At 36.7% G+C, this 13,105-nt stretch overlaps 1 long non-coding RNA gene across 2 annotated transcripts in view; it reads left to right on the top strand.

The window, feature by feature from the left end:
• Window positions 1-13,105, top strand: part of LOC128592695 (uncharacterized) — a 43,694-nt gene that overhangs the window by 28,484 nt on the left and 2,105 nt on the right. The window contains exons 2-3 of one of the 2 annotated variants that reach the window (XR_008381977.1): window positions 490-577; window positions 9,952-10,175. This is a non-coding gene — a long non-coding RNA (uncharacterized LOC128592695). Of the gene's footprint in view, window positions 1-489; window positions 578-9,951; window positions 10,176-13,105 lie in introns of those variants that run through there. The other variant, XR_008381976.1, reaches the window with a different exon arrangement.

Below are 13,105 nucleotides of genomic sequence, written 5' to 3'. Positions count from 1 at the left end.
CTAGAAAATGGAATCGCCTTTTTCTTCTTCTCCACAAACTAAAAATGCCTGCACATTAAAGAATAGACAGGGATAGAGAATCACTCTAGATTTCCTGAAGGGATCTCTTACATGTGTGGGTGTGCAAAGAGGTTTATTTAAAATTAGCTCTTTAGGATGTTGGGCACTTTTTAGAAAATTTTGGCCCAGTATAACGAATGCTCTGATATAGTCTCCAGATTCCCCCTTCAGGACTTAGGCCCTTGATCACCCAGCCACTAGGAGTCTTTTCATCTGATGTCCTCACAGGGATTGTCATTTTTACCTAAGGTTACACCCTTGAGGCCTTCAACATTTCATGATCAGCAGACACAGAAGGACAAGATCTGGACAACTCTGAAGGACCACCCAGCTCTACAGCTTCCCTTGAAAGTAGCTGAAATCCTTGTTGGACCTACATCACAGTTCAGTTTCTTCTTTGATCTAATCTTTGTTCCTCACCCATTACAGATGGAGATCTCTTGGGTTTATCCCAAATATTCCTGCTCACAAACCTCGGACTCAGAGTCTGCTTTGTAGAGAACCTGACCTAAGACATGTGAGTACAAATCTCCTGCCCCTCACCTTGCTGATATTACCCATGTTACTTTGCAGTTGGATTTTAATTACTCACCCACCTCTCCTTTCTGTATCTCTCTTGTGTCTTTTTTCTGTTCTTAATATTTAAGGGCTCTCCCCTATGAAGCACATCTTTTCTTTCTCACTGACCTTTTAGGATGTGTTTGCTTTCAACTTCCTAATCTCTGTGAGCCTGACCCACCCTGGGTCTGCTAAGCCTTGAAGACAAAGCGTATGAGGCAGTTGCCGAGCAAACACACATGCACATGTGTGCGCCCAGAGAGCATCGAGGTTTCTTGTGATAAAGTGCATTTGAGAAAACTGACTTAAACACATTTAAGTTGCTGCAGGATTTCTCAGAGTCTTTAAAATGCTAATATGAATTGTGAATCTCCAAATGATATGTTGTAGATTCCTCCTTCTTTTCATTTTTCTTTGAGGCAAAATTCACATGCAGTTAAACATTCCAGGGTTTACAATTCGGTGGCAATTAGCACATTTAGAGTGTTATATAATCACAACCTCTATCTAATTCAACATTTCTATCACCCCAGAAGTTAAGTAATCCTTTCCCATGCACGTCCTCTGAGCCCGTGGTAGTAATCATTCTGCTTTTCTATCTGTATGGATTTACCTAATCTATTTTATTATAAATGGAATCATATAACATGACCTTTTGTGTGAATTCTTTCAGTTATCACAATGTTTTTTGAAGCTGAGCCATGTGGTAGCTTGCATCAGTATGTCATTCCTTTTAATGATTGAATGATATTCCATCATGTGGATGAACTGCATTTTCGTTCATCAGTTGGGGGATTTTAGACAGTTCGCTGACACCATATCAGACAGTGCTGATATGAACATTTGTGTTTAAATTTTAGGACACTTATTTTCTTTTATTTTGGGTATATATTTAGAAGCAGAATTACTTGATCAGGTGAAGTTTCCATGTTTAATGTTTTGAAGAACCAAAACCCCTTTTATACTGAGGAATAATAAACTTTAACAAGTTTTCTAAATAAGTTTTTTTTTTTTTTTTTTTTTGTAGAGACAGAGTCTCACTTTGTGGCCCGCGGTAGAGTGCCGTGGCCTCACACAGCTCACAGCAACCTCCAACTCCTGGGCTTAAGCGATTCTCTTGCCTCAGCCTCCCGAGTAGCTGGGACCACAGGCGCCCGCCACAACGCCCGGCTATTTTTTGGTTGCAGTTTGGCCGGGGCTGGGTTTGAACCCGCCACCCTCGGTATATGGGGCCGGCGCCCTACCGACTGAGCCACAGGCACCGCCCTAACAAGTTTTCTATACTCATTTACTTTAAGATGTTAATGTTAATTATAGTGTCAAATGTTTTTTACCTTAGAACTAATGATTCAGAAAACTTTAACAAAAAGCTTTGAATTTGCAATAATAAAATTGTAAGGCCAATATCTATGAAGGGAAGATATTTTTTGAGAAAAGAGGTCTTCTAAAAGTTCTGCTCATTTCATGCCATGCCAAGGACTTCCTTTTATGTTTCATAATACGTTTCCATTAAGAAATAGAAGTGAGTCTGATGGTCACTTGGAGATAATGTGAATAACGTCTGTACCATAAATGCTTGCCAGTGGTCTGGGGAATATGAGGTGACTGTTCTGATGTGATTAATTCGGTCTGGAAGTAGAATTATAAAGAACAAATAGAAATATAAAAAATGAAATTTAATTTAAATTTACCTGTTTATGAACTATTAGATTTTCATTATCACACAGTTTTTAGAATGGAGAAAAATAACAATTTTCCCTTACTTTTTTTTTTTAAGTGTGTGGACATTATACCCCTTCAGTCTTTTGTGTATTTTAGGGGAATAAAAACATAAACATTTCTATGATGCACAACAGTCAGCTCTAGTAATATTTGTTTGAAAATTTTTATTATATATGTAACATAATGTGTGGATTTTATAAGTAATATACTCCATATACTACTTTCATATATATTATACATGAATATAAATATATGATACCTAATTAAATGTATTAAAAAATACATTAAAAATATGTATTTTAAATCTCAAGGAATAGTTTACCCAGAGTCCAGTTGTAAAGGATAATTTTTTTAATTTAAGATACCACAAAAAATTGTTGAATTGCATCTGGATATACCATTACATACTTTATAAAGCCCAGATTTTGAAAAAAATCACATAAGCTATCTCATTATCATAGCAGATTGCACAGATATGTAAGATTTCTTATTTCACTTTGAATAGATAGAAATGCTGAATAAATAAATTTTTCCCTAAAGAGGTATATGTTTGAAATCTTTTAACTCTATATTCAAAACAAAGAACTATAAAGTCACTTTGAACTGTACCAATGAACTGAGCTTAGAAAAATCTGCCCACAAGCCAAATACACAGCCTGAAAGTGATTCAACTCGTATGCACTGTGTATGAATAAAAAGGAACCTGTTAGTTATTGGCCTTCTAAAGTTGGTACATGGCACTCACAATTCTTTCATTTGCGTAACCTTGCTTTGAAGGCATTTCTTATATATTTAATCTAAATAAATATTGTAGATAATATTTGTAGATATTTTGTACTGACAGAATACAATCTAAATAAACAGTACAATCTAAATAAATAATCAGTAAATCTAAATAACATTTGTAGATATTTTGTACTGAGAGAATTTTTTTCCAGGATATGTTATTAGTGCACATTATAATAGGTAATAATAGCAAATGTAAATAAAAGCAACTTTCCTATTCAAAGGCAAAGATTCTCACACTGCATTAAACATGCACAATATGGAATGAATTAACTATATATGTATATCAATATGGATAGTTCTTTACATCATAATGTTAAAAATGAGTGCATTATAGCTGTACGTATCAACATTAGTCAATCTCTATATACTGTATAATGGTGAAAGGAAAAAACAGGGTGACTAAGAATGCATTTTGTATGGTTCATTTATATAAAGTGCAAAAGAAATCAGAAGTAATTATTATATTTTTAGAGTTCAGTCATACGTGATAAAAATTTTAAAAACATTAGGTTTTTTATGTAAAATTCAGGACAGTAGTTACATCTGGGGAAAGGAGGGGAGTGAGATAGCTAGGGGAACACACACGTATAAGGTTTCTAAAGATCTTTTGGATTGAGGACACATGGGTGGCCATTTCATTGATTTTCTTTAATTTTATTAATAGATCAGTACGTAAGGAAAGAACATGTTTTTCTCTGTACTTGCCTTCACTCTCAATACTTCACTTCTAATACCATATGTGTCCCCCACACACATCAATTCTCCAGTAGATACTGACCATGCGTTGTATAATACAATTCAGTTCTCACACTAACAGGAATTAGTGGAGTCCTCACAGTTTCGAAGCTCAGTCCCCCAAGATTGCTTCCTACTTTAACGTCCATTGCAAGTGGTAGCTCCACAGTTAACCCACACTTCTGTATGACTTGGATACAAATTGAGATTTCCATGACCTCCTTCTTAGGTTCTAAGGATCACTGGATGATCCACAGAACGCAGGGAAACACTAATGTTTATCAATTTATTTCAGTGGATATTACAAAGACTGCAAACGAACAGCCAGATGAAGAAGCACAGAGGGCAAGGTATGAGGGAAGGGTGTAGAGCTTCCATGCCTGTCTGGGTACATCTGCTTTCCAACCCTCCTTATGTTGAGCAACTGGGAAGCACTTTCAATCCCATCTTTTTGGGATTTTATAGAGGATTTATTACACAGGCATGCTTTGATGAAATCATTGGTCATTGGTGATCAACTCAGCTGTTAGTCCCTCTCTTCTGCCCAGAGATTGGTCAGGGAGGCAGGGAAGAGCTGTAAGTTTCACTCCTCCAATCACATGGTTGGTTCCCTTCCCAGCCAGCTCCCATCCTGAGGCTGCCTAGGAACCCCTAGCCACCAATCATCTCATTAGTATATCAAAAGAAACTTACCACTTTGAGAATCCAAGGTCTTTTAGGAGCTGTGTGAAAGGAAACAGGGGTGAAGACCAAATACATATTTCTTGTTATATGTCACAGTATCATAGGCATATATAATATACAATCCAAATTTTAAAAAGTGATTTAAAAGGCCAGGTGCAATGGCTAATGCTTGTAATCCCAGCACTCTGGGAGGCTGAGGCAGGTGGATTACCTGAGCTCACAGGTTCGAGACCAGCCTGAATAAGAGTGAAACCCCCATCTCTAAAAATAGCCGAGCATTGTGGCAGGTTCCTGGAGTCCTAGCATCACTTGAGCCCAAGGGTTTGAAGTTGCTGTGAGCTATGACACCACGGCCTTCTACTGAGGGAGACAAAGTGAGACTCTGTCTCAAAAAAAAAAAAAAAAAAAAGCGAGTTAAGAAAACAAATTACAGATAGTACAGATAGATACATACAATATGATGTCACTTATGAAAAAATTTAATAGCTTAACACTTTTTACTGTTATTAGGTCAATAGATATGTAAGAACAGCATTTAAAAATACACTGCAAAGATCAATGCCAAATTCATGACAGTGGTTGATTCAGGAATGGAAGTTTGGAAATGAGATTTGGAAGGGAATGAAAAGGGAAATTTAATGGTGTTAGTAATGTTTTAAACTTTTTGAAGTTGAATAAAAAGACAAAATTTCTAACAAAAAAGTTTATAAAACAGTAAAATGTTAATGATCACTCAAAATATTATATTAATGGTTCACTGGTATAGAATCATTTCTCTTCATGACAATATAGAAAGCATTGATAGTTAAACCAGCAAACTACATACTGAGGTTAAATTTTCAGTAATATACAAACGTTAATATTGCCAATGGAGCTCATATCTAAAGAAAGATTTAAAAGGGAAAGGAAGGTATAGGGTCATAAATAACTTCTCCTTTAGAAAAGACCAAAATGATAGTATGAAACATCATAGTCCGAGGGCAGTCATGGTGGCTCACTCCTGTAAATCCCAGCACTCTGGGAGTCTGAGACAGGTGGATTGCCTGAGCTCACAGGTTCAAGACCTGCCTGAGCAAGTGTGAGACCATGTCTCTAAAAAAAATAGCCAGGCATTATAGTGGGCGCCTGGAGTCCCAGCTACTCAAGAGGCTGAGGCAAGAGAATTGCTTGAGTCCAAGAGTTTGAGATTGCTGTGAGCTAAAGATGCCACAGCACTCTACCAAGGGTGACACAGTGAGACTATCTCAAAAAAAAAAAAAAAAAAAAGAGAAACATCATGGTCTGTTTGAAAATGCCTCATAATTTTCTTTTTTTTTTTTTTTAATTTGGCCGGGGCTGGGTTTGAACCCACCACCTCCGGCATATGGGACCGGCACCCTACCCGCTGAGCCACAGGCGCCGCCCAATGCCTCATAATTTTCAAATATTTATGTAATTTATTTTCACTTTCAATTTGTCTTGGTGGCTTAAATACATTGATATGTGCATCATGATCATCTAAGTTTCATCCCAAGAATGCAAGGCTGGTTTAATATATACATATCCACAAATGTAATTCATATCAAAGTGTATATATACACTATATGTACATTTACATATGCAATAAATGTGGCAGTGCAGATAGATATCTTTTCAGTATACTGAATTTCCCTCTTTTGGATCTGTACCCAGCAGAGTGATTGCTGAGTTATATGGTGGTTCTTGCTTTCCCATTCTTGATATACTTAGAAGAATGTTCTCCCAAACCATCTAGGTAAATACAAAAGATGAAAAGTCTCCTTTTATGGCTGAATAGCATTCCATGGCATACATATATATCACAGTTTATTGATCCATTCAAAAGTTGGTTGGCACTTCGGTTGTTTCCACATCTTTGTGATTATGAATTGAGCTGCTATAAATATTTAAGTGTAAATATTCTTATGGTACAATGATTTTTTTTTTTTTATTCTGGGTAGATACCTAGTGATGGTATTGTGGGATCAAATGGAAGATCTACTTTTGGATTGAAGGATTCTCCAATACTTGGAGGATTCTCCATACTTCTTTCCAAAAAGGCTGTATTAGTTTGCAGTCCCACCAATAGTGCATAAGCATTCTCTCCATGCCAGTACCAGCGTCTGCAGCTTTGGGACCTTGTGAAGTGGGCTTTTCTCACTGATGTTAGGTGATATGTCAAAGTGGTTTTGATTTGCATTTCTCTGAAGAATAGGGAGGACGATGAGCATTTTTTCACTTGTTAGCCATTCATCTGCCTTATGGGAAAAAAATTCTGTTCATGTCTCCTGCCCAGTTATTAATGAAATTGTTTGCTCTTTTCTTGTTGATTTGCTTGAGTTCTCTATAAGATTAGTAACTCCTAATGATTTTCTTGATAGAATGGCAGCCGTAGTGACCTGGTCATTTTGCCCCTCCATGTATAGCAATTTTTTTTTTATTATATCATAGCTGTGTACATTAATGTGATCATGGGGCACCATACACTGTTGCCTCTGCCATTCTCATGATTCTCTCTGTAGGCATTTACTGTGATAGCTTCTGCCTCTTTCTGTAAAACTCAAGCAGAGAGCTCCTGGAAAGAGAATCACTAAATCTCCATTCAATTAAAATCTGAATGGGCAGTATTTTCTCATGTTATCAGTGACTTGACTTCTAGCTTAAATAACTACTGTTAGGAAGAAATAACTTCAAGTATGGTAATTTTTGTATAAGAGGTAAGACTAGTTTTCTAGAAAATTCAATGGGCGTGGAAGCCCCTTCAGGTTTCATGATTTCTGATGTAGAATAGCCAGTTTGAGAGAGTCAAAATGCTATAATATTCAAACAAGGACTCATTAGAGAAGGAAAGGAAGAATATTTTTTAATTAGCACAATATTATCTTAGGAAAAGGAAGATGCATGCTACCTTAATCAGAGCAAAAAGTTGATACATAGAGACTGAAGTTCAACCATAATACTATCATAAACCAGTGGTATTCTAGGAGTTAGCCATGTTTTCTCTACATAAGATGTATTTTCTATTTTTTGGCCCATAAATGTGAGTTTCTACTAATAACATTTGGTTCAAACATTTTTCTATCTCTTGGTAATTATTTGTTCAATATCTGTCTTCCCTGTTAGCAGCATGAGGACAGGTTTCTATGTTTCTTTTCAATTGTCTACCTTTGTATTTATCACAGTATTTGACCAATACTAGCACCCAGTTGCTCTTCAAGGAGAGGATAAAGAAATACACCTCCAAATATAAGGAAATGCCAATACAATATAGGCATTCTGAACATTCTGGAGAAAGTTGTTCCATGTTTGCTTGCTAATATTGATGGCAGTAACTTATATAATATTCTTGCCTTCCATCCAACAAAGATATATTTTCTCTAGTCTTATCATGTTAGTTCTCAGGTTACTATGTATGCTGAGATCAGTAACTTCTGTATTTAAGCTTCAGGAAACACATGTATATGCACACATATTGTTTATTTTATGTAGATTGGAAGTGGAAAAAAAAACAATGTTAACAGGGAGATTAAATCTTACAGATGCGTTCATTTATTAAATCATTCATCAAATTATCCACTGTTTACATAGTGCCTACTATGTGTCAGGCACTTTTTTAGGCATTAAAGATACATACGTGGTACAAAAGAGACATGTGTCCTACTAAGATTTATTATACTTGGGGAAAGAAGCACACACACACACACACAAAATAGTAAACTAGCAAGAATTTTTGTAGTGATAGTGTTTCAAAAAAATGTGTAAGAAATAGCACAAAAGGATGGGGTAGCGAGGAAAGATTTTGTTTTATTTTGTTTAAGAAGTAACATTTAAGCCAAAACTTGAAGAAGCGTAAGGACTGAACTATTGCAGGAAGAGCATTCTAGAAAGAAAACAACATGTGCAATGGCCCTGAAGTGGGAAGTGTGTAGATTTGGAGAGAACAAAAAGAAAGTGAGTGTGCTCAGAGCAGAGCAAGCAAAGTGCAGAATATTAGGAGGAGAGGTCAAAGAAGAAGGCAATGACCAGGTCAGGTAGAACTTTGGAGGTCAAAATACAGAGCTTGGATTTTATTCTAAGAGGAGTTACATGATCTGATTTAAATTTTAAAAAGACAACTCTGTTGAGTGAGAATAGAATTAAAAGGTAAGAGAAGAATCAGGTAGATAAGTTAGATGATAATTGCAACAATCCATGTGAGAAATTATAATGATTATGAGGAGTAAATGGCTTTGGAATACATTGTGAAGTTAGAGTTTGGATGGGATGTTAGATAAACAGATGAATCAAGGATGATTTCCTTGATTGAAACAGGTGGAAGAAACAGGTGGAAGAATGGTGATGCCAATTGCTGAGATGGCCGAGATGGGGGTTGGGTGCAGTGAGTTTGGGAGTAGGAGTGAGTGGGAAATTGAGAGTCTGCCCTCTACCCTCTATGAATTTAAGATACCTATTCAGTATCTAAGTGGAGATGTCAAGTTAGCTGTTGACAATCTCAAAACCAATAATGATTTTATAGGAAAGATAAGGACCAGTGATATACTTTTTAGACCCATCGGGATAGAGATTAGATAAAATCATTGGGGACTTGAGCAAGAAAAAGAAGAGATACCAGCCGGGTTCTGAAACCTGAGATTAACTTTAGGAAGAAAAGGATTTTGAGAAAGTAACCCTGGAAGACTCTGGGAGATAGGATGACAAACAGCCGAGCATGGTTTCCTGGTCACCAAGGGAAAAGAAGCATTTCAAGAAGGAGGAGTAGGAATTAGTTGTGTCAAATGCAGTTGTTAATTTTGCTGAACTCCACTTTTTACTTTTAGTTTCAAAGTGAAGAGATCTCAAATGGCAAAGCTACTTCTAAGGCTAAACTTAACTATGCAAATAATTTTGAGAATATTTTTTATCTCATCTGAGATGAGAAAAGAAATGTGGTGCATTTTCTCTTCCAGCTTAGATAATACATGAGGAGACATTTCCTTAATTTGTTACAAATGAGCAAAGAGCGTAGTAAAAGACATACATTGCTTGGTAGGGTTTACAAAAGCTAAGCTAACATTTGAACACAGTTTTTAACTGCATTCCATCTTCTGAGAACCCCAAAACACATTGAATTCCTCATTCTTTAATTTATTATTAAATTTAAATAACTTCATTTTCTCTCCTACTGTCCAAACTAGAGTAACACAATAAGCTGTTCTTTTCTAAGCAAGAGGAAATTTGATGTACCTAATTTGGCTCCTTTTCTTTAGGCTTACGTGATTCTCTGTTTATTTTGGAACATGCTGAATGGAAAGTCAAGGGTCAGTGTCTGTCACTTGACCTGAGGGAAATGGCAGGTTTTCTGTGTTTTTCTTTCTGTGATTCCACAGAAATAGAAAGATGACAATATATTTGCCTTGTCTTCTTCAGTTTCAGGTCTTAAGACAACAACTGGGATATTTGGTACTTCAGAATCCTCCAAGATACATAAAAGATCATTCAAACTCCCAGAATTCCAAGGTCGCAAGAGCTTGGACATAATTTTAGGCAACTCACATGAAGTCTTCAGGTCTCCACACATGTGACTGGAGACCTCATGGAGAAACTGCTCAACAAAGGCAGAGGTGTCTATCTGACAAATATTCCTAGAGGAAAAGCAAAATCAAGTTCTACAGGGTGTTCAGTCTGTTCTTCCATTCTTGTCATGTGTATTACATTATCACTGAGAAAACACATTTCAGCGCTTTGCCCTGCCTGTGCTCTGTTGTGAGATTTTGAATATGCCTTGCAATCACAGAGTTCCAAATACTACATCTTGTCACCTTGGCTTTATAGCACCTGCCTCTACCACAGAATTCATGGAAGGGTGAAAGAGCCAAGTGAGATAATGTACACAAGTGTTTTGTAAATTAAAATTTACTACAAGAATAAACGCTGTTATTATATGTTTACAGCACCTTAAATCCTGGGTATCTCAAAGTACTTTATGACATAATCCTTTGTTCTTTAGGTTTCCCAGGGTTTTGTCATCTTTCTTCCCATTTTGACCCGTCTCTTGTGTCCCCTCTTTTATCACTATTCAATAAGCCTCCTCCCCATTCCTCACCTGCAACAAAACACCTCAGTGCCAGCTTAAACCATTCCTTTATTCTACATCAAAATGTCAAAAAAGTATGAACAATTCTACCTTTTTAAAATTCCTGACTTCCTTCCCTGGCTGCCCATCCTCATTAGTACTCCCCCTAGATCAATACCTCCTCAAAGACCATTGTTACATTCTCCTGACTCTCAGTGCCATAGGTTTTTGTCTTCCAGTCCATTCTTCATGTAGCTACTTTAGGCTGATCCTAAAAACAAAACAAAAGCCCTAGAAGTGATCATATGACTCTGCAGTTAAGAATCCACAAATGGCTTCTTAGGAGTAGCAGTATAAAATAAACCTTGATGTGTTTTCTAGGGTTCTGCAGGATCAGGCTTCTCTTGACATTCACACACACAGGCTGCCCTTTCCAGCTCATATCCCCCTATCTTCTGGAAGGATCAACTCCTTGGTCTGACTTGACCAATTGGTGGCTTCTGACTGCCCCTGCTCATACTGCCTGAGCATCCCATTCCCCTGGTTACCAGGCTTTTTATCTTTTTAGGTTTCTGTGTTATAACTCTATAAGTTCTGCCTTTGTGTCTGTCTTAGCCCCTTACCCAGACAGAATTAACATTCTTCATTCATACTTGCACTATGCTTAACAAGTCTCTTCTCTCAGGCCCTGAAACATTATTTCAGGTAGGTATTTATGTGAGTTCCTTCTTCTTCTTGATCATGAGCTCCTTCAGGGTCTGAGCCTTGCCTTATTCATTGTTTTACTCCAGAATCTTGCCTGGAACATTAAATACATTCCCTAGAACTTTATAATTACTCAATGTGGAGGGAGGGTGGGAAGGAGGGAGGTAGGGAGGGAGGAAGGAAGGAAGGAAGGAAATAGAGGAAGGATGAGATTGCACATATCAATTTATTTAAAACAATTATGTTACAGGCTATATGAATTGTTAATGTGTAAATAAGTGATGTCTATCAATCAATCAACCAAATGTTTCTTTAACCACATTCTGTCAACAATAGACTATATTTTAAGTAGCTTTTGATATAAAGGTGTCGCTATTCTTATTATTTCTGTACTTTTCCCTAAACCTGAGTCTCTACCAGTCTTCTGAAGCTTGTGGCTTTTAGTAAAAAACTTCTTGAAGAAGATGCCAGGATCCCATCTGGAATTTTCAAAACCCTGCGCAGCCCTACTCACAAGGTCTGAACATCTTTTCAACCAGCATATTTCACTCTGAGTGCATGCAGGACCTGAAATCCATGCTCTGCATTTTATTGAAAGAGAATAAAGGGAGGAAGAGATTGTGCAGAGAAAAGCAGTTGCTTTTCACATTTGAAATGCATTTTCAACATAAAGTTTATTCTGATACCTCCACAAGGAAACATCAACCACACCATAGAAAGTTTACATACAGGAATCTGTCTTCTAGAGTGGATGTCACTGACCAGCAAGAACTGATTGTGCCCATGTCTTCTCAACTCCATGTTAGTGATGTTGAATCAGTAGGTTGAAGTCAACCACAGTAAGAATATTTACACCACAGAAATTGGCATGTGTATCACGGCTTTTTCTTTTTTCTGGAGAGCCAGTTTAACAGTACGCCACTTTCCTGTCACTTCTTCTCTTTCCCACTTCAATTTCCAGCTAATATTTGATTAGCTTTGTTCTAGATAAAATCAGTGCACAGAACTTGTGCCTCCACAGGAAGATTTATTTGTTCATTTACCTTAATACAGGAAGTTCCTCTGCAGTGTTTTTTAGATGAAGGTGCTGAAAGACCACATCCTCTTTGGCTATTCATTTTAGGTTTATGTGGTCATTGTTTGCTAAGAAGGTGTTGAAATCTTTGTAAAACACAGTCTATTAAAAATGACTGTGAAAAAATTTTGCTTAGTGAACTATTATATAATTGTAAGTAAACAACCCTTCCAAATCTTTCCGAACTCCTTCAACCTAGTCACATAGGGAAAGTTTTGAAATTATAAATGTAGTGAGTACAAATACCTTCAGCCTTTGTTTTGAGAGATTTTATTATTATTAATGGTATCCTCTCTGAAACAGTCTCATAGTGTTTGCCATGATGCTAATGAGTCATAAGCTTCAATACTCTTCACTTGAATAAGACCTCTCTTAAATCAGCATGTGTTCTTACAGTCATGTGTCTGAAAATTACAAAAGTAACAGTTTTTTTATTATCTTTTCTACAAGGGAGTGCCTCATAACATATAAATTTCTGGCTCCAAAAACCTGGACCCACCCTGGGGGTTATTTTATATTGGTTTTGCCTAACTTGTTTAAATTAAAGTCATAATCTTGTTTCCAACCCTACCCTTCTTATTAACTAAACTGTCTTCTCTCCCTCAACTAATAAATTCACAAGGAATCGTCTATAGTATGAAGTTGCTGTTTTTAAAGTTACATATTATTATTTTTTAAAAAGAAAAAGGAGGGGTGGCACCTGTGGCTCAAAGGAGTAAGGCGCTGGC

The sequence above is a fragment of the Nycticebus coucang genome, chromosome 8 (assembly GCF_027406575.1).
Source record: "Nycticebus coucang isolate mNycCou1 chromosome 8, mNycCou1.pri, whole genome shotgun sequence".
Lineage (NCBI taxonomy): Eukaryota > Metazoa > Chordata > Mammalia > Primates > Lorisidae > Nycticebus > Nycticebus coucang.
This window is presented reverse-complemented; position numbering and strand designations above follow the sequence as displayed.